The 21,187-nt window shown below is 37.2% G+C and overlaps 1 protein-coding gene across 1 annotated transcript in view; it reads left to right on the top strand.

Annotated features, from left to right (window-relative positions):
* Positions 1 to 10,810, top strand: part of LOC143618930 (homoarginine-6-hydroxylase 2-ODD-C23.1-like) — a 228,748-nt gene extending 217,938 nt beyond the window's left edge. The window contains exon 13 of the mRNA XM_077090985.1: positions 10,798 to 10,810. The gene's annotated coding sequence lies outside the window, so the exon portion shown is untranslated. The remainder of the gene's footprint in view (positions 1 to 10,797) is intronic.
* Positions 10,811 to 21,187: the final 10,377 nt, after the last annotated feature.

Raw genomic sequence — 21,187 nt, 5'->3', positions numbered from 1 at the left:
ACAGCTAGTCATCAAGAAGAGAAAAGAACCACAGCCAGTCATAAAGAAGAAAAATGAACAACCAAGGAAATCTTCTTATGATCAGAGTCATCCACCAATCTACCCAGTTGTTTCTATTCATGAATTGTTTGATGTTGGTGGTGTTGATTATGCTCCAAGAATAAGACATTCAAAAAAAGAAGAGGGAAGTTCTTCAAGATTGCCATCCAAGCTGAAGAAAATCATTTTTGTCAAAGAAAAATATCTACAAGCAATTGATCTCAGCAAGCCAATCATGATGGATTTCTCCAACACTTTGAATCCAAAGGCATCTTTAGGATTTGACTTCCCTAAACCAAGTGACAAGATTAAGGACAAGAAACTTCTTGAAAATTTGGGAAGCTTTGCTAAAGTGTTCTGCACGAAATGTGATGCATATGGGCATCACACTGACTCTTGCTGGGTTCTTGAGGATATTTTTGAAATTCCAGATGTGGTTTGTGGCTATGACATGAAAAGCTACAAAGAAATGTATGAGAATACTTGAATGGAAATAAACACCCATTTGAAGATAAGAACCATCAGCCTATGTTGGAACAAAGGCTCAAAACAACTTTGAAGATCAAAGAAGATGACCAAATCCTGACAACAACAGACAAGAACAAAAGGTCACCAAATGAAGAAAAAGCCAAGAGGAGACCAGGTGTTCTAAATAGTGATGAGAAGTTTCTTTTGAAATAAGGATTTGAACCAAGAGGATTTAAGTGGAAGGCAAAGAAGGAGGTAGAAGAAGGGAAGGATAAGGTGGTTGAGGAAGTTGATAGTTGCATTAAAGTGTCTGCAGTGCACTTTGGATCAGAATACGACACTGATGAAGATTGTGAAGTCGTATATGAAGATCCAGCACCTGTTCCAATCCAAACTTTTGATGCATCCTCCACTATCACTGAATTACAAACTGATGGAGTTTGTAGCTCAGAATCAAACTGATTCATTTTGTGTGTGTGCAGGAACAGACCATGAGTAGCAATGATTTATGGTATATGGACAGTGGATGTTCTAGGCAAATGACATGTGACAAGTTTGCATTGATTAATTATGTGAAGAAGTATGAGGGACCAGTTGCATTTGGGAGTGATGAAAATGGAGGAAAAAATGTTGGAAAGGGTACACTCACAAATGGAAAAGTATCCTTTGAGAATATTCTACATGTTGAAGGACTACAGTACAATTTGCTGACCATTTCTCAAGTGTGTGACAAGGGACACAAGGTTGCCTTCAATGATGAACATTGCCTGATTTTGAAGCCAGAGTTTGTGATTCCAACCGAAATGATTATGATGATGGCTCCAAGAAATGGCAACCTCTATGAACTAAGAATGAATACTTCAACTTCAAGAGGTGGTTCATGCTTTGTATCAAAGGCAACTAAGAATGAAACTGTGCTATGGCATAGGAAGATGTGTCATGTAAATTTGAAGAACATGAACAAACTAGTGAAAGGTGAACATGTTGTTGGCCTTCCCACAAGAGAGTTCAAGCTAGAAGAAAAATGTACATCTTGCCTAAAAGGAAAGAAACACAAATCCTCACACAAGAGCAAACTAATAAACACAATAGATGAGGTCTTGGAATTACTTCACATGGACTTGTTTGGTCCAGTGAGTGTTCCAAGTGTTGGGAAGAAGAGATACTGCCTAGTGATAACTGATGATTTTTCAAGATTCACTTGGGCATATTTCATGGGCACCAAGGATGAAACCCCGAATTAGAAGTGACAATGGGTCACAATTCAAGAATGAAATTATAAGTGAATTCTGCACTTCTAAGGGTATTTTCTAGCAATATAGTGCTCCTAGAACCCCTGAACAAAATGGTGTTGTAGAAAGAAGAAATAGAACTTTAATTGAAGCTGCAAGGACCATGATTGCTGATGCCAACTTTCCTGTTACCTTCTGGGCAAAAGCAATAAACACTTCATGTTATGTGCAGAACAGGGTTCTACTCAACAAGGCTCAAAACAAGACTCCATATGAAATTCTCTACCAGAGAAAGCCTTATGTGAAGTTCTTGAAGCCTTTTGGATGTAAATGCTCACTCTTGAACACAAAGGACTATTTGAACAAATTCCAGTCCAAATCTCTGAAATGTTTCTTTGTGGGCTATTCATCTCATTCAAAAGCTTATAGAGTCTATGTGAAAGAGCACATGGTGGTCATTGAATCATCTGACATCATCTTCAATGAAAACCATTTCAACAATACTGAGGGTCCAAAATGGCTATTTGATCTTGAGAAAATGATCAAATCATTTAAAATCTACAGTGAAGACATGGATAATAGTATGTACAGAACCAGCTTTGAAGAAAAAAAAAATCAAAACAAGTGGATCTGGACAAACTATGGACCTCAGTTGCTCCTGAAGCAAATGGTTTTTACTTTGGTAGAAACATCCAAGAAGAAGATGAAGTAGAGAGAGTTGGACAAGAGGCTGAAGTTGAAATCTCAAATGAAGGTCCAAGTGTTATTGAAAGTGAACCCATCCAAAGTCAACAACCTTTTCAGACTGAAGAAATGTCTTAGTTGCAAAACCTGTTTGACTCATTGCAGCTAGGAGGAAATGAAGCATATACATCAAAACTCAATCATGTTCACACCTCTACCGAGAATCAAGTCAGATCTGAAGATGAATCTGCTGAAATGAATATGACAAATCTAGAAGCAGAAGTGTTTGTACCACCAGTTGTTCAAACTACCTATGTTGAAAGAAATCACCCTGCAGAGAACATCATTGGAGATTTACATGAAAGAGTTACCAGAAGGGCATCTGAAAGATCAAATATCTGCCTGTATGCATGTTTTCTATCCCAAGTTGAACCAAAGAATATCAATCAAGTGTTAAAGGACAACAGCTGGGTGGAAGCTATGCAGGAGGAATTAGCTCAATTCAGAGACTTACATGTGTGGGACTTGGTGGACAAGCCTAGAGGCAAGTATGTAATTGGTACAAAATGGGTATTTAGAAACAAGAAGGATGAAAGGGGGATAGTGATTAAGAATAAAGCTAGATTGGTGGCTCTAGGGTGTCTACAAGAATAAGGAGTAGATTTTGAAGAAGTATTTGCTTCTGTTGCGAGACTAGAGGCTATCAGGATTTTTCTAGCATATGCAGCATCAGTGAACATTAAAGTCAAGCTTGATGTAAAATCTGCATTTCTGAATGGAAAGATAGATGAAGAAGTTTTTGTCACTCAACCTCCTAGATTTGAAGATCCAATTCATCCAAACAAATTGTACAAGCTTAGCAAGGCACTTTATGGACTACATCAGGCACCAAGAGCCTGGTATGATGAGTTTTCTAACCATCTTTTAGAACATGGTTTCTGTAAAGGGACCATTGACAAGACTTTGTTTTACAAAAAAAAGGGAAAAGATTTGCTACTGCTGCAAGTGTATGTGGATGACATCATTTTTGGCTCAACAAATGAACAAATGTGCAAAGAATTTGAGCAAGTGATGAAGTCCAAATACCAAATGAGCTCAATGGGAGAAATGAATTTCTTTCTTGGACTGCAAGTGCAACAGAAGACAGATGGAATTTTCATCAATCAATCAAAATATGTGCAAGAGATTATCACCAAGTTCAGGTGCCAAGACTTCAAGACAGTGTCAACTCCAATGGACACACATGAGAAAATGGTACCTGATGAAAAGGGGGAGCCAGTGGACCAGCATGAATATAGGGCCAAGATAGGATCATTGATGTATCTCATAGCATCTAGGCCAGATATTATGTTTGTTGTGTGTGTCTGTGCAAGGTTTCAAGCAAATCCCAAGGTGTCACGTATGCTAGCAGTGAAAAGAATATTCAGATACTTGAAAGGAAAAGCAGAATAGGGAATTTGGTATCCAAAGAACTCTTCCTCTGATTTGATGGCTTACACTGACAGTGACTTTGATGGTTGCAACATGAGTCGAAAATCAACTTTTGGAGGATGTCAGTTTCTTGGAAACAGACTCGTGTCATGGCAATGCAAGAAATAAACCACAGTGTCAATCTCTACTGCTGAAGCGGAGTACATTGCTGCATCTGCTTGCTGTGCACAGGTTCTGTGGATTCAAAACCAACTGCTGGATTATGGTCTGAATTTCTTACTCACACCTATTTTAATTGATAATACTGCTGCTATGTTCATTGTTAAGAATCCACTCCAACATTCTAAAACTAAGCACATTGAAATTATACATCATTTCATTAGGGATTGTCAGGAAAAATGGCATATAGAAATGAAAAGGGTAGACAAATCTGATAATTTCGATGATTTGTTCACCAAACCATTAGATAAAACCAGGTTTCACTCTCTGTTAAAATGCCTAGGAATGATTAATGCTGATGAGGTTTAATTTAGGATGTGTGCTTAAGTGAGGTGCTTACTGATGATCTATGTTACTCACTTTGAATGTTTGCATGATGACATTGCTATGCTTGAATGATTACTCAAATTGCATGAATCATGTTTGTGACTGTTCTTGTGTGGAATTTCTGTTAATATTGAGAATTACAACTGTTAGTACTTTGATCTGTGCTTGCATGATGAATTGTTATGATCCTAAGTACTTCGAGCATGAATCTGTGCTTGATGATGTGCTTATTGCTCTTCGAGCACAAACATAGGCTTCAGTGAGACTATTCTAAGTCACTCGAGCACAGATGTCATTGCTCAACTGCTCGATCATGGAAGCAGTCTTGAAAACTTTTACAAGTGTTTCGAGCATGCTTCTGTGGAAGATGGGTGTTTATTGCTCTTCGAGCACAAACAATCCATACTTGGAAGTTCAGGATAAACTTATTCCTTGTAACTTATTGCTCGAGCACAAAGTTAAGTCTCTCGAGCACAATCATTAATCTGATTTACATCTAAGGTTGCTCGATAAATTTTCGAGAATGCTCGATGAAGTTCTGAGCACGCTCGACAGACTTAAGTGATGCTTTGTTGTTTCTGTGTTATCTGAAAGTCTGTGTTTTGATTATGTGAAAGTGTGTGCTTCATTACAAATGCTTAAATGACAACACCAACTTTAAAATCACTGTTCTTCAACTGAATTTTCAAAAGGAAAATGGTTTTTAAATGGTAAAGAGTTTTTGATTAAGCGATATGGTTTTGGTGATCATACAGGGGAGATGATAACATTATCCAACTTCCTAATCTGACGTGAAAAGTGTTTTTGAAGTGGAGATTGAATCCAACTAAAATGGGAAATGATAGAACATTGTCTAATCTCCTAACTCATGGATTATAGGCTTAAAATATTTCTATTCAGTAAACTGACAATTTGTGTAGTTTCTTCTCATGAGGGCAGTGATCTATGTGATACAAATACTATAATCATGCTAAGTTTGATGTGGTGATTCATTTGAAAACTAAGGTATGTTTCCTTGCACATCTCTCCGAATGATAGGCAGAAAGGAAATTATCCAATCATACACGAGCCTGTTGATGTTTTGGTCTACCAAAAATAGTTTATCAAATTATGAGCAGCTACTAAATAGCTATATAGATATATATTTAAATGTTTATAAACAGAAAGTGAAGCAAGTGAAAAAGAAAACGAAATATGCTTCAAAATCATTAATGATGAATAAATATATCATGATCTTAAGGGGATCTAAAAGAACTACAAGAGTGGGGCATTCAAATAAGTCCTAAACATTCTGAATGAAAGGCATGTAGGTCCGGATGGCTTGTAAGTCCAACGTTCAACCTTATGGTATGATATCTAAGTATCTTATTACTAAATAAACTGCTCGAACAAGTAAAAATTATTTTTGACCAACGAATCAGGGGGTTGAAGTCAATTCAGGGTGATTTGGAGAGAGCTAAATACGCTTTGAGAAGAGATAAGGAGCAACTATAGTCTAAAATGTGACCATTCTTACTCAAGCAACCAATTGAATCTTAAGTATATCACAAAACGTCATAAGAATCATGCTAAGAGCATACACTTAATGTCAGCCTGACTTAAGTCATAATACGGCTGAAAATGAAGTGGTGTGACAGTTATTGGACAATCTGATCCCATGTTGAGAACTTTCCAATAAATTGAAACAACCTTTTGAACTGGAATTTGATCTCTTGTTCACCTCAAACCCAAGCTTCAGCAAACGGAATTATTACATTAACTTGTAATCTTAATCATTGCAAAGTTTGAGTGTGATTTTTGTCTTAACTTTTAGGCAAAAGATTTTGACTTCACCACAGTTATCTGTGTTTGTTCTAATTATTTTCGAGTATGATCTAGGAATTAGACTGTACTTCGAGCTTGCTTTTGAAGTGTTTTGTTATCTTTGATCTACGAACACGAAGATATACTCTGTCATTTTACTAAGTATCTTCGAGCATGATTGCATGTGTAAGTACAATTACAGGTTTACGAGCACGAGTACCAAATGATAGGAAACACTATAAGTGTTTCGAGCAAGGTCGGTGCTAACTGTCTTGGTAAGAGATGGTTGAGTTTAGTACACACTAGGGTAGCAGATGTCTGTGCTTGAGAGCGGGATTAGGAAAGATTTTAAGGCTTTCGAGCACACTGTACTTTGAGCACACGGGAATGCAGCTCGAGCATAGGGAATTAACATGATATATTTCTAAGTATACTCGAGCAAGCATTCTACCATGTCCTTGTGTACAGGGGGGCCCAACTTTTATTTTGGTTGTATACTCGAGCAAGGGAGGTACATGTAAATTTGAAATTAAATGACAACTGTCGTGTGCTAGAAGACAATCCAAGGTACTGTACCACCAAATCGTTAGGTATAAAAATGGGACTTAGAAAGTTTTTCACACATTTTTCTCTAATTAAACCTAGACGAAAACCCTCTTGCTCGTGCTATTTCCCTCTTGCTCGCTGGTCTATTAGTCATTAATTTAACTTTGATTATAGCCATTAGCTCTATTTCGACTTCGATAAGACATCGTTGTTTGATAATCGTCGCACCGATTTTGAAATTAGGGTTTCCAATGGACCAAATTGACTAACTGTTTACTTGTTTTGCAGGTACGCATATTACTAAGGAACAGGTTAATTGGAGACGCCATTAATCATCAATCTATTCTCCTATATTAGTTCTGCAACTTTGTGTACTGACAAATCTTCTTGTTTTTGCAGAACAGATGGCCTTCAAATTCGAAAAATGGCACAATATGTGTGCTCGATTGGAGATAGTTGATGACAACCGTGAGTTGGAGCCAATGATAAACTTTTTGAGAAACTCCAATCTGAGGGTGGCTTTAACTACCGACCCCACAATATACAGAAATCATATTTCAGATTTTTAGGGGTCTGCCACATATGTCAATGACGTAAATGGGGAAAGAATTGAGGCGTCCATTCTAAATCATGACATTGAGATAACCAAAGCCTCAATCAGAGCTGCACTGGACCTTCACAACAATTTTGAGGATCAGTCGTCCTACTCAGTCCCAAGGTTACTTAGAGTCTTTCAAGAGACTATGGGCTATCAGGGAGGCGTTAAGGAAGGACAGTTTTTTGATTCATCACGTAATCTAGTCCTTATCTCCTCGAAGAGGGACTTGGACTTTATTGAGCAGAGAGCCTGGGACTCTTACTGTCGCCATCCTTTATTAACAACCCTTCAACATTTCACGACTTATTTTTCAAGGGATGATCTCCAATGCAGTGAAAAATGTTACTCAACGATTTCTGATGTATCCAAGGTTTCTTCAAATATTAATAAACAGAGCCTTACCAGACATTCAAAGAATAGGCCAGATTTTGAAGTTGCAAGACTCAAACATATGCAAACGTATGAAGGATGCTCAGAGTAACTTCATTGAGAATGATTACTGGGATGTACTCCCATGGTTATTCGTACCTGCACTGGGTGCCATTGATGTACCGAGGACCCCTGGCAACAGTGATGAGGAAGTTGATGATGGTGATGATAATGATAATGATGATGATGATGGTGCCGATGGAGGAGATGCGATGGCTATTGATAATGTTGCTGATGCACAGGTGGTAGTTAACGAGACTGTGTATGAGCCAACTGATAATGCTGACATTCATATTTCCCCTGCCACAACTGAGCCGACTGAACAAGACATACCAACTGAACCTACACCGATCCATCCCCTGAAACCGCAGAATCTGAACCATTCTCGGAACCAGCTCCAAAACCTACTGCTGAAACCCCACCATCAAGTTCAAATCTTTATGATATTGTGTGTGAAAATGCCAAACTGGAGTTTGAGAACATAATGCTAAGAGAGAAGAATGCCATTTTGGCTGCAAAGAACTCGGCCCTGGAAGCTGCATTAAAGGAGGCTTTATTGAAAATTCAAACTCTTGAGGGGCAGTCTGAGGTTGAGAAGACCTCAGATGCACCAAAACAGGGGGAGAATCTTGATGTTGAATAGAAAATTGGACCATCTGATGCACTGAACATGATCAATCAGATCTATGATGATGAGTCAGAAGTTGAGGGGGAGAAAACTGGAGAAGATGAAACTGAAAATGAAAATTTAAAGAGGAAAGAAAAGGGCAAGGGGTTGCACTTACAGACGATGACTTACACCCCCTGCCTCAACACACAACTCAGTCTGATGACATTTTGTTTAAAGAAAATGTAGTTGATCAAGACATTGCTGAGGCTGAAACCGTGAAGACAACTATAAAATTGATGAATGAAGAGTTGGAAGCTCTGGAAAGAGAAAAGTTGAATCAAGAGGAGGAGGAAATTCCTCATGAGGTCATAGAAGCCTTGATTAAAATGAAAGATAAAGAGGAAGATGATGAGAGGAGATCAAGAGAAGCTGATGAAGCAATCAAGACTACAATTGATGCCTTGAAAGAAAATTTGAATGTTGATCAACAAGAACCTGAACAAGAAAAGGCTACAGAGCCTTTGATCACTATGCCTAAAGAGCCTGAGATAAATGAGCCAGAAATTAGTTTGGGACCAGTTAGTAAAGAAAAGGATGAAACAATTGAAGTCTCAGCAAGCACAATGGTTAAACTGATTATAATGAAGGATCTTACACTGATTCTGAATAATCTAAAGAGACATCACCCAGAGATTGTGATGGCAGCAAGAAAGGCTCAACGAGACTTTATAAATCTGAGCAAAGAAGAATCAAGATCTGAAGGACATGTTGAACCAAGTGAACCCATCATTCAAGAGGTCACTGAAGAAACTCATAGAAATGAAGATGTTATGAAAGAATCTGAGTCTGTGGATGAGGAGATAATTATTGAAGAACCAGAAACAGAAGTGGAGCAGCCCGATACATCCACTCCAACTTAATCAAGTTTAAAAAGGAAAGACACAACTGATATTGAGACACCAAAATCCAAAAGACAAAAATTTGTGAAGAAAATGGTGTATAAGATTAGGAGAGACAAGCTAGAAGAAAGAAGAAGAGCTCAATCCAAACAAAATGATGAACCAATGATTGAGGCTCTTCATAACCTTTAAGAAGTGGTGGACTTGGATGGTGAAAGTGATGATGAAGAAGAATTGAAGGAAGCTGAAAAGAAAAATGAAGATGTTGAATATTTGATCAGTTTGGGTTATGATCCGTATGTTCAAAGACTATCAAAAGAGGATGTGGCAAAAGAAGCTGAGGGTTGGAGAGTAAGGAAAGGAAAAAGAGAAGTTTTGATAAAGGCTGGTCACAAGCCTGCATTCCTGAACTTACAACCCTTTGACAAGATTGTTAGTTTATATAAAAGGGCTCTCATGGAGGATCTAACTGAGTATGTGAGAAAGGTGTCTAAAAGAAAGGAAGAGAAAGAAAAGGTATTTACAGAATCTGACAGCAGCAAGAGAAGAACAGAGAAGAAGGCAAAGGATGAAACAGAGTATGAATCCTTGAAAGCAAAACATAAGGATATCAAATTCCTTCAGCTGTATGGCTACAGCTACAACTTCTTGATAAATCTCTCTCCTGAAGAACTGAAAAGAAGAATTCAACAGATTAAAGACTCTCACATAGATCAAGAAAGTCGAGAAAAGTTTGAAAGAGAGCAGGAGTTAAAAATGAGATTACAGAAGGAAAGGGAGGAAAAAGAAAAGAAAGATCAAGAAGCAAAGAGGTGGTTTGAGGACCCTCAAAGGATGGAAATGTTAAAGAAAATTGTGATGGAGAAAGGGATATCAGAAGAACAGTTTCAGAACATGCCTCTTGCTGAGCTAATGGAAAAATACCACAGAGAGCAGAGGATGTATCTTGAAACAGTGAGGAAACTGCAGGAAGACAGAAGGAGGGCAGAACAAGAAGTTCATGTAGAAATGATGAATGCCCTCCACAAAAAGGGAGTAAAAATGTCAAGACTGTTAATGAAAACAGAAGATACAATAAAGAGATGGTATGTTGAAGAGGGTCTTGATAAGATTAAGAAAGTTGAAATGGGGAGCTCAAGCAGAACCCAGAGGTCAGAGAGTGTGAGGCCTATGCAGCCAAGAAACTTGAATTTGCCCACACATCTCTATTTTGACCAAAGATCGAAGACCTTAAGGGTTGTGACTGAAGATGAAGCAGAACATTTCATCATCTTCAGAGATGATTTGAGAAACTTTACAACAGAACAACTGACCAAGATGGCTGAGCTGACTTTATATGGCAATCAAGTAAGGAGTCAACCATCTGGTAAACTAAGGAATGATCTCTCAAAGTTTTTGAAGGAACAAGCAGAAAAGGGATTCCTATTTCTGTAGCAGAAGAAGAGAGAGATCAGGAGCCAAGCAGAAAAGGAGAAGAGGAGGAAGAGAATCAGTGAAGTTCACATATCTAAGCTTTCCCTCTGTGAATTAAAGAAACAAAGAACTCTAGCAAGCAGCTCTCATCAGAAAAGGAAGACCTTAAAAGAGTGCTTGGCTACGAGAGAAGTGATGAAGGAACCCAACTCAAGAGTGCAACAATTTGGAAGAATCACATACATAACGTACAATCAAAATGATGATTCGACCACTTTGAGAAATGAGTCAGGGATACCTATTGCAGTTATAAGGGAGGATGGAGATCTGCATTATATGCATCCACAAGACTTACAAGATTTAATTAGTTCAAGATTTCCAAGTGATGCCTCTGACTCCTCAGAACTTGACATGCTGAAGCAAAGAGCTGCATATGTGAAGAAACTAAAAGAAAGAGCTGAAGTCAAGAACAGAGGAAGAAGATAATAGAATGGAGCTAATGGATGATTGATTTTTATTTCTGTTTATCTTTGTATTTTGTTTGAATTTTAAAAATTTAGTTTTAATGCCCATGTGGCAGAATTCCAATTACGTATGAAATGACATGTTATTAAATGATTTATCTAGAAATCTGATACATGTGTAACTCTATGCAGGTATGTTTTGGTGCATCTGAGCTTGTTCCAATCTAGGGGGAGATTGTTGGGTCGGATTTTTGATAAGGAACATTGGAATCTTCTCAACCTCCTCAGAAAACGGCTAAGTATGGAATACGAGCAAGCCCCGACGATCGAGCATGGTCTTTACTACTTCGAGCAAGGTTCTGAACCTTAAATTGTTGATTCTTCTAAGTATTGAAGGTTTCGAGCAAGCTACACTTCAACGAGCAAGAGTATTCTTCTACCGAGCATGGATTGCCAATCGAGCAAACAGCTTGATCATACATGTTCCAGCCAAGTGTTACGAGCACAGGATGATCGAGCACATGGGGACGAGCATGGATTCAATAAGAGGATGTCACGTGATTCTAAGCAAAGACTTCGAGCACAGTTCAGTTACCGAGCAAGATTTACATCCGAGCATGCTAAAGATTGCTGAATAAGAAAAGCTGAAGACATCAAGAAGAATGAGCTTACTTGATGGACTAGTTCGAGCAAAGCATGGACAAGTCAAGAGGAATGAAGCTTACTTGAAGGGAATATGTATTCCTCGAAAGAGAATACATTCTAAGTAAAGTCTGCTCGAAGACACTCATCGAGCACACCTAGTATAGGAAGTTCGCTCGAGCAAGGTATGTACCTTGCTAGAGGACTGAAACACTTGTATTAGATTTATCTTTCATTATGTAATGACTAGGACTTATAGAAGGAAAGGTCAGAGTCTATAAATAGACGTCCTAGGGTACCTTTAGGGTACGGATTTAGAGGTACGGATTTCGAGACGGAATTGGCAGGCACTCACTGATTACGAAAAACGGCTGCCGTCACACAAAACCCTAGACATTCCATTCACTTTACCTTTGACGTATAATTAAATATAGTGAATCTTTGTCTCTGAATAAGCCTTTACTGATTATCATTTACTGTTTTGTGTTTGATATCTGTTCACAATTCCTCATTCTCAATCATTGAATATCCTGATTCCGCCGGGATATTCAATCGGTCTTTTGAGTATTTGAGTCGGTGTGTTCTTGTCAAACCTTTGCTAAGGTTTCACCCAACGGACGGTCCTGACAAAGGCCATTGTTTGCATATATACATCGAAAATTGTCATCCCGTGACAAGTAATTTTAAACCAGTAAGGGTCAATTTTTGTAATATTAGATCCAAATCGTTTCCCATATCAGCATAGCATACTACCAAATGCTTGCATGGAGTATCGAAACTATACACAACTTTGTCATACTATCCTTGTCTATTCAAGCACACATTATAATAATCATGAATAGTTCACAACTTGTACAAAAATTATTCAGATGTAATCCCACCACTAGGTAACTGTGTTATTCTGCCTCCCCCGTAAATACTTCCCTTGACCTTTAGATGTTATTAAATGAAACTGTAGAATATTCTTTCATTAGGTTGTTTGGTATACGCAAGCATGCTGGGTTTACTAAAAATGATAATTTATTAATTAGGAGTAAGCATGATCTCTATAATCCAAGACGCATCGTTGGTCTACGAGCGTGAGGGTTTTCTTTTTTGATAAACTAATCAGAGTGCAACAATATATGAGTGTTTGGAGATACTCATACCCAGATAATTTGACAATTTATTAGTTAAGAAGGTTCATCAAGGTCGGTGGTACTGGTTAGGTATAGAGGAATTATTATTTTCATAACTGGTGTATGATATATGTAGGTGGTCACGGTTAGTTATATTATTAAAAATTTAATAGGATAGCTATTATATTTATAATTTGATAAACCATACTCTTTCCTGCGTATTTTCTTAGTAGTAGTGTTTATTTTTGAACAACGGAAGTGGAAAGATAACTAGAAAATAGTTCAGTTTATTGTTAGAAACTTGTATATGGGATAAAGATTAGGTCCGAATCGAAAAGTGTTGTGTTCCCTTGAGATTAACGTATGTAGATCACACCCTTCAGGGTTCCTTTCTGGACCTTGAATTTATGCTCGATCTATGAGTAGCACCGGTTCTTCATCCGATATGAGGCTACCGATCTCAACATCTTTCGATTCAACAATTTGCCATAAAAACAATATGTTTTGATAACAGGAATCAGAGTAGAGAGTATTATTACTTAAGGCAAAATAAAATATTTTACTTGTTATGATTAGATATAATATTAATTATGATAAAAAACAATATTATTTTAAATAAAATACAAATTTAAATTAAGATGGATTATAATCGAATATAATATTCGTTACACGGAGGTTTAGTATAATCGATAGTACAGTACGTACACGTATTCGTACCTTGTTCCAGATAAGCACGTATGCGCGTTATATATATACATATACACACTCATCATTACCTTTTATAGAAATACGTTGCCATTTTTACCTACCCGTGCATTTCGCGACTTCTCCCCGAGTTCCTTCGTCCAAGCAAGTCTATTATTATGTTCCGGACCACAATAACCCGCTTGCTCTACAAGTTCATCCCGACATCCATCAGTATATAATATTAAATTATTATTTATTTTCCAAGTGTTAATCGAGCATACGGTTATATTTTAGGTACCCTATGGGATACCCTAATCCTTTATAACCAATGGCTCTGATACCAACTTCTGTCACACTCCATTAAGTGATTTACGGAAGCGTAAAAGGGAAATGTAACAGACACCTCTGATATCAACCACATTGTTTGTAAAGAACAATACAAATTACTTTACAATATTTTACATTGATCTAACTTCATTTACAACTAGGTGATAGAAACTAAATCCAGCCCGTTAAGAAGCTTTACTTCCTATTAGCACACTTGAATCAATTCACCCAGCATTGATCACAAGTCAAACACGTAACACATTGACTTTCTAATCCAATCCAGTACCTGAAAAACATGTTAAAGAGGGTCAACTACAAATAGTTGGTGAGTTTCATGAGTTTCAAGAAATCATTTATGCGTACAACAATCACAGTTTGTAAATACGCAAGTATGTATGCATGTACGTTCACAAGTCCGTTTGTTTGTATGTTTATGATGTAATTATGCTAAGCTACAGTGAAGCGTTGACTGTCTGAGCTGTGTGCATCCATTTCCCATGCTCAATCAACCACTGTGGCCCCCTTTCCGCCCACAACATGCCCCGAGTAGCTTTGTCTAACACTACATAGCGTGTTTGTATAATTATGGTCATGTGCAAACGGGATAATGTCTCAGCAAACCGTGCTGCCCCCGCCTGGGTTTGTCAAACCAATAGTACTATTCATAAGCCACCGGCTCGAAGTTAATCAATGTGTTTGTGGGAACTTTCGTGTGTTAGCACTTTGATAATTTCCATCATCAAACAGTTCAGAATATATACTTCTTGTTCATCCATAACTTTAACTCTATTAGAACTGAAAGCAGAAACCTTGTAGACCTTAAAGCTTCAACCTTTATCACTCCAACTTCAATCCTATGGTCTTTAGAGAGCATACATAGCTCTGATACCATTTGTCAGGACGATCTTGTGCACAACTAATGATAGCCGACAAGAGCACACAAGATCTAAATAACGAAGATCTTCTGAATATACCGGCGGAATCAGTATAAACAGAGTGTAGGATTGATTGTATGAATGATATAGCAAACACAAAGCAATAAACAAAAGATTCCAATATATTCAATATATCATTAATGAACAATAGAATAGTTAATAGGGTTTGCAAAGAATGTCTAGGGTTTCGTGATAGTGGTACTAGGTAACATAAATGAGGAATATTCGCTCTGATCATTATTGACCCATCTCTCTCATGTGTCTATCTATGTAACGCCCGTTAAATTCCGGTTCCAAGAGTAAAGCTTGTAAAGTATGTATTATTCTCGGGATTTAACCGACGTTTCTCGGGAGCCTTTACGTCATCTCGGTACGTTAAAATTATGTAACTTTCCACCCAAGTTGCTTCACACTTCATACTGGAGGGACTAGAGTGTAATTTATTTTATATCATAATATTAAAAAAAAAAAAAAACCTAACTCCTAACCCTATTCAGCAGCCGATCGGACCTCAAGACCCCCCTGCTCGAGAATCTTCTGTCCAGCCGTATTTCAACCGTAAAAACTTCAATTCTAGGTCGGTTTTATGATTCCCCATGTCTTTTACACCTTAATTGATCATATTAACGCGCTTATTGGTCGTTAAGGTTGAGTTTTAATGATAACAGTTTGATGACAGATTCATACACGTTTATTGTAGGGTCTGTAAGGCAATGATAATCCATTTTTTTGATCGATTCTTGTTTCCATGATATTCTACTTTGAGTCTAGTTTCCAGAAAGGTATAATATGTAATTTTTGGACGAGATTTGAATGGTTTTTATGAATTTATAAGATCGAGTGTCAAAGTTGATGCGGGATGATGGATTCTGTTCTCTCTTCCCGACATCATAACTCTTTTTCAACAAGTCCAAATTAGTTGGTTCAACTTCTGGAACTTAATATTTTGAGGTAAGAATCAAACCCAATTGGAATAGTTTAATTTGGTATGGTAATGAATTTTATAAAAATAAAACCATTTTGTTGCGCATTGAAATAGCTGCACGTACCTTGCTGTGTTGGAGGAATTTTTATAATTTTTGTATCCAATAGAAAAATATAATAAAAATATTTTTGGAAACCTAAGACATTTATTAAAGTATGGTAAAAATTTAATAATTTATTTCAAAGTTTATCCTATGTAATTAAATGCATCTTCGCATGCTAAAATCTACACGTTTTAGTCGTTGTTGATCGATAAGTTCGTTTTAGGCTTAACCGGTGGATGTTCAATTGTGTTCTTGTCGGGGCTGTTTGAAGTGAGTTTTTGCACCCCCATCTTCCTAGGTATGTTCCGTATATCATACTTAAGTATTGTGTTCATTGGTATTCGTTAGATTGGTCAACTAGTTGTAGCTTGATTGTTAGTGTTCGGTTGACTAGAATTGTAGTTTGGTGCGTTTAACGCGAGGGTTGAAGTGATTAACGACCAATTCAGCTCGGGGACACTTGGTTTGATGTACGGGCTGTTTAAAATTCGTTTTTATAAGTTATGGGGCTGAATTGGTTGTCGGTTACTCCAACGGGTCGGTACAACGCGCAATTGCGTTTATTGAGTAGTTAGTGCGTTGTACTTGCGAGTTACCGCCCCATTTGACTCATGTAGCGTCGTATGGATTTGTTGGCTGTGATTTTATCATGTTGGGTCCACACGGGGCTGAGTTGGATGTTAATGGCCTAATCGACTCTTAAACGCGCGTATTAGTATCAACTAGTGTTTCCGGGGGTAGTTTGGGAATTCTTTATTCCCGGGAGTTCCTAAGGGTCGAATTGGTGAATGTGAGACTTCGGGGGCTGTTGTGAGTAAGTTTGATGAGGTAAAGTAAGAGAGTATGGGTTGGGCCTTGGGCCAAGTTGTTGGGCCTGAGCGGCCGTTAGGCAAGTGTGTTCTTACGGTCTAGTTTAGTAACGCGTTGTGTACAATTTACAGGCCCTTACTTGTGAGTGTGCACTTAGGGATTTCCTAGCTCGTTGCTGGTGTTTGGTTGATCTCAGGTGAGTTCATGATGCCCCTTTTAACTCTTTTTAAGTTTTGGGCTAGCATGCACACCTAAGTGTTTTCTTACTTGATGAAATGTTTTAAACGATTTTATATAGGCTTGCTAGTATATATGGTAGGCCTTGGGCTGTAAAAATATATATATATATATATATATACATATATACATTATTGTTTGGCCTATATTTGGCGGAGTTGTAGTCGTTTCGACTACGGATGTTGCATATGCCTACTTTGTGTTTGCATGCATGGATGTTACGTGTTTGGGTTGTACGTTTGCTCGACCCTGAATGTTATAGGTGGATGTTATATATATATTGTTATATATATAGGGATGTACTCGGAAGGATGTTGATATATATATCTTTTGTATATGTATGTATGAGAATGTTTAGTCTTTGGTAATGATGACTTCATGGATGCACTCTTTTTACTTTAAAAAAACTTTTCGTATGTCTACCATATTTGTTATTACCGATATTGTTTACTTAAAACTTGAACTCACTCAGCTCAAGCTGACTTTGTGCGCATGTTAGTGTGAGTTTCAGGTTAGGAAGATGATGCCTTATCGCTTGTACGTGCACGAAGCTACTTGGACGGTGAAGGGCATATGTGGATGGAAGAATGTACTTTGAACAATTTGATTTTAAATAGTTTTATGAATTACATTTAAAATTGGTTTTGGGCAAAATTCCCGAGTTTTAGGGAACTTATCTTACGATTTATGTTTTCCGCTGAATTTACACTCTGAGTCGTTTGTTTTAATGGAAGAAACCGTTTCAAGTTTAATTACTTTAAATAATATTTTGTATGAATAACAACTGTGGGGCTCTCGGGGTTCCGGGTCTTACAATCTAGAAAACCTAGCATTCTATTTATAGGCCCATAGATATTCCTTCTAGAAACCCTAATTATTACATAATGAATGACAATTTACAAGTGTAAAACTAATCGTCGAGTATGATAAGTCCTTGTCGAGAAGACCTTGTAATATAGTGTATGCTCGGAACATGTCTTCGAGCAGACTTTACTTTGAATATTTACATAAGAAAATATTCTACTCCAGTAGACTTCAATCTTCATAATTTATCCAAACTTCTCTCGAATAGTCCCAGTAGCACACATGTTCTCCTTGATCTTTTCAATCTTTCCTTAGGATTTATTGTGAACAACTCCAGCATGTTTGGGTACTGAAACTTGCTGGATATTGAACTATGCTCAAAGCTTTTACTTAGAACATTTGAGATCTTCCTTTATTGTATCCATGCTCGACCCACTAAGATGCTCGAAAGACTTGATTTAAGTTGGTAGATCAAGTTGCTTGCTCGGATAGCAAACTATACTCATTGGAGAACGTCCTTGCTTGACGAAGTGTAGCTTGCTCGAAGCTTTCAACACCTAGAAGAATTCTAGAAGATAATCTTACAAGCTTAAGACATCACGCTCGAGGTATTAATTCCATGCTCGAATGTCCAAGCTTGATCGATGTTCATACTTAGCCATTTCTTGAGGAGGTTGAGAAGATTCCAATCTTCCTTCGCAAATATTCGACTCAATATGCAACCTGAGTTTTTGTTCCTGTTTTTCTATTTTTGCTCAAACTTCTCTCGAAGATTCATCAAAGCCTGACGACACACTTCTGAATCTGACTTTGTGGCTATGTCGTCTTTCTCAGATGTTGTAGAGTCGACATCCTCCTCCTCCTAAGTAATTGGTGTTACAACCTCCGTCTTTACAACTTTCTTTCGCTTCTTGGGTTTTGGAGATTCAACTTATGTACCTGACTCAATCATGATAAAACGTTTGCTCCCCATGACTGGTTTGAAATCAGCCATCTTTTTCTCTTCAGCTTCACGTTTAGAGTCACTTCCGTTCTTTCTTCATTTGTTGTCTGTTCGCAGAACATAATCAGCTTTCAACAAGTGCCCAAACAGACCACAAAACTTCGGAATTTGATCTTCTATTTTATTAAAATATGAGGAAAGTTTGGTGAGTCAATTCAAGGTCATATGATCCAAAAATAAAATATTACTCATCTTCTTGACCTCGGGAAATAGATATTCAACAAACTTCTGAACGAATCATGGATATTGAAACCACTTATCTTTCCCCAAAATTCATCTTTAAGTTGTCCAGAATCATACGAGAAAAATTATACTTGAGATTCAAGCATAATGCCGCAAGCGTACACATCTGATAATCTAGAGTCTCGTCACAACCACCTTTCCTGTGACCAAGCCAATGAACCACCACGTGAACTAGGAACTTATATGGTCTCGACAATGTCGTCTTTTTATACGATAATGTGTTCACCGACTCCTGGTAACCTAAGCATAACAAAAACCTTTAGACCATCTTCTCATCAATTTCAACGGGATCAGTCTCCTCGTCTCCAAATTCCAACACACGTCTGATCATGGCTTCAGAATTCACCAACTCTTTATCTTGCACAATAGTCTTGATATTCTATCCCTCTTCTCGTGCATTTGTCCAAAATTCTTCAACAACCTTCTCGTATCGGTCAACGAGGTGAGAAATCGCTTTGAAATTACGAGATCTCTTGAGAAACGGCATCATTATAGCAAACATTTTCGACTTTTTATCCAACTTGTTCAAATCCGCACAAATATTGTGCTTTGGATCAGTGTTCTTTGACCCTTCACCATCTGAAAATAAACATCAAACATCAAACAAATTTGTTAGAAACAAATTGAAAACTTAAGTAATTTTGACATTTAGTATTTCTGTCCACATAAGACTTATAAACGTATAAGTTTGTATTAAGCATATAAGTATTTTTAGCCGTATAAGTTTTATTAAGAGTGTAAGTATTTTAACGGACAAGTATTGACATTGGCCGTATATGTCTTATGAATGTATATGTATTTGAACTGTGTAAGTTTTATTTTGATACTTATACGCCGATTGTGTGTTACAAACTTATGCGGCGCATAGGTTTGAGCTTACACGGAATGTACGTTACATGCTGATATTCTAAGTTCAAGTTACAAACATCTCAAAACCACCAGAAATGACCAAAACAAAACATGTAATCTCAACATTATCTGTCGATTTAACCTTTTGTGTAATCAATTTTGAGTTTCAATCCTATATTCATGTCTGTATTGTTTGTATTAGTTTTAGGGATTTAACCTTTCAGATCTGTTAGCATATTATCCATTAAAATCTAATTAAGTTGTGTAACTATATTTGTTTGAGTTTGTTTAGATCTTTTAAACATCAAATTCTAAAACCCCTTTGTTTGTGAACTCAACTGATATATTTCCAATCTGTCGGTCCTGTTCATCAGCCAAAGAAAAATATTTGAATCAGTTAGTACCTTTAATAACTGAAGTGGTGTGCCAATCACCAAATCAGTCCAAAATTGAGCAGAGTAACGGCTAGAAGTGAACAAATGTAGCGAGAGAAAATTTTTAGAAACCCCATTCCAAATATCATAAGTGTTAATATTTATTTACTATGATCATATCATCTATTAACAAATATTATTGGTGTTTGTCTAGCTTGTTATTGGGTATGACCCGACTTGGATCATAACGTACTAGCCACATCAATTGTGATATGTGTCTTGGGCAGACCGAGTCCAACAATCTCCCACTTGCACAAGATACATAGAAGATTGATGTAAGTAGCAAATACCTCCTAACAACGGTTTACTACCCCTAATACATTTGATGAAGTGCCATTCAATAACATCATCCTCTTCAAGTCCCTTACTTGAAAATGATTTAGGTGAATCTATCATTTAAACTTTTGTCTCAGATGTCATGTAAAATCTAGAGACATAGAGTGATTATTCTCTGTTGATTTAACTTAGCAAGCCTTAGACATCTTACTCTCAACAAATAAGAGAGACAAATCCCCTTTTGACTACATATGTCTCTCACAATCACCTTGTACTATATACCTGACCTTAGCTTTATGTACCGTCACGTTTCAGAGCAGCGAAGAACTAAGTCAAAGTACAATATATGGTGAATATCAACACCCAATATGTATTTCAAGTTGGAGGATACTATGATATTCACCTTTCCTCAAATTTACTTATGATCAATCACAAAGATTCCATGTAGTAACATTTGAGAGCGGGTCAGTCCAATATTTGTATCCCATAAATATATATGAACCATGGTAGCAACCTTTTGCTATATTCATACCTTATTAATATCCACCAATCCAAGTTCATAATAGTCTTACCTTCATACTTGTTCCCACAAATATGAGTGACTACGAACATTTAGAATAAGTAACTTATTC

The sequence above is a fragment of the Bidens hawaiensis genome, unplaced genomic scaffold (assembly GCF_021521415.1).
Source record: "Bidens hawaiensis isolate Kalapana, Puna unplaced genomic scaffold, B.hawaiensis_p1.1 tig00000284_1, whole genome shotgun sequence".
Classification (NCBI taxonomy): domain Eukaryota; kingdom Viridiplantae; phylum Streptophyta; class Magnoliopsida; order Asterales; family Asteraceae; genus Bidens; species Bidens hawaiensis.
This window is presented reverse-complemented; position numbering and strand designations above follow the sequence as displayed.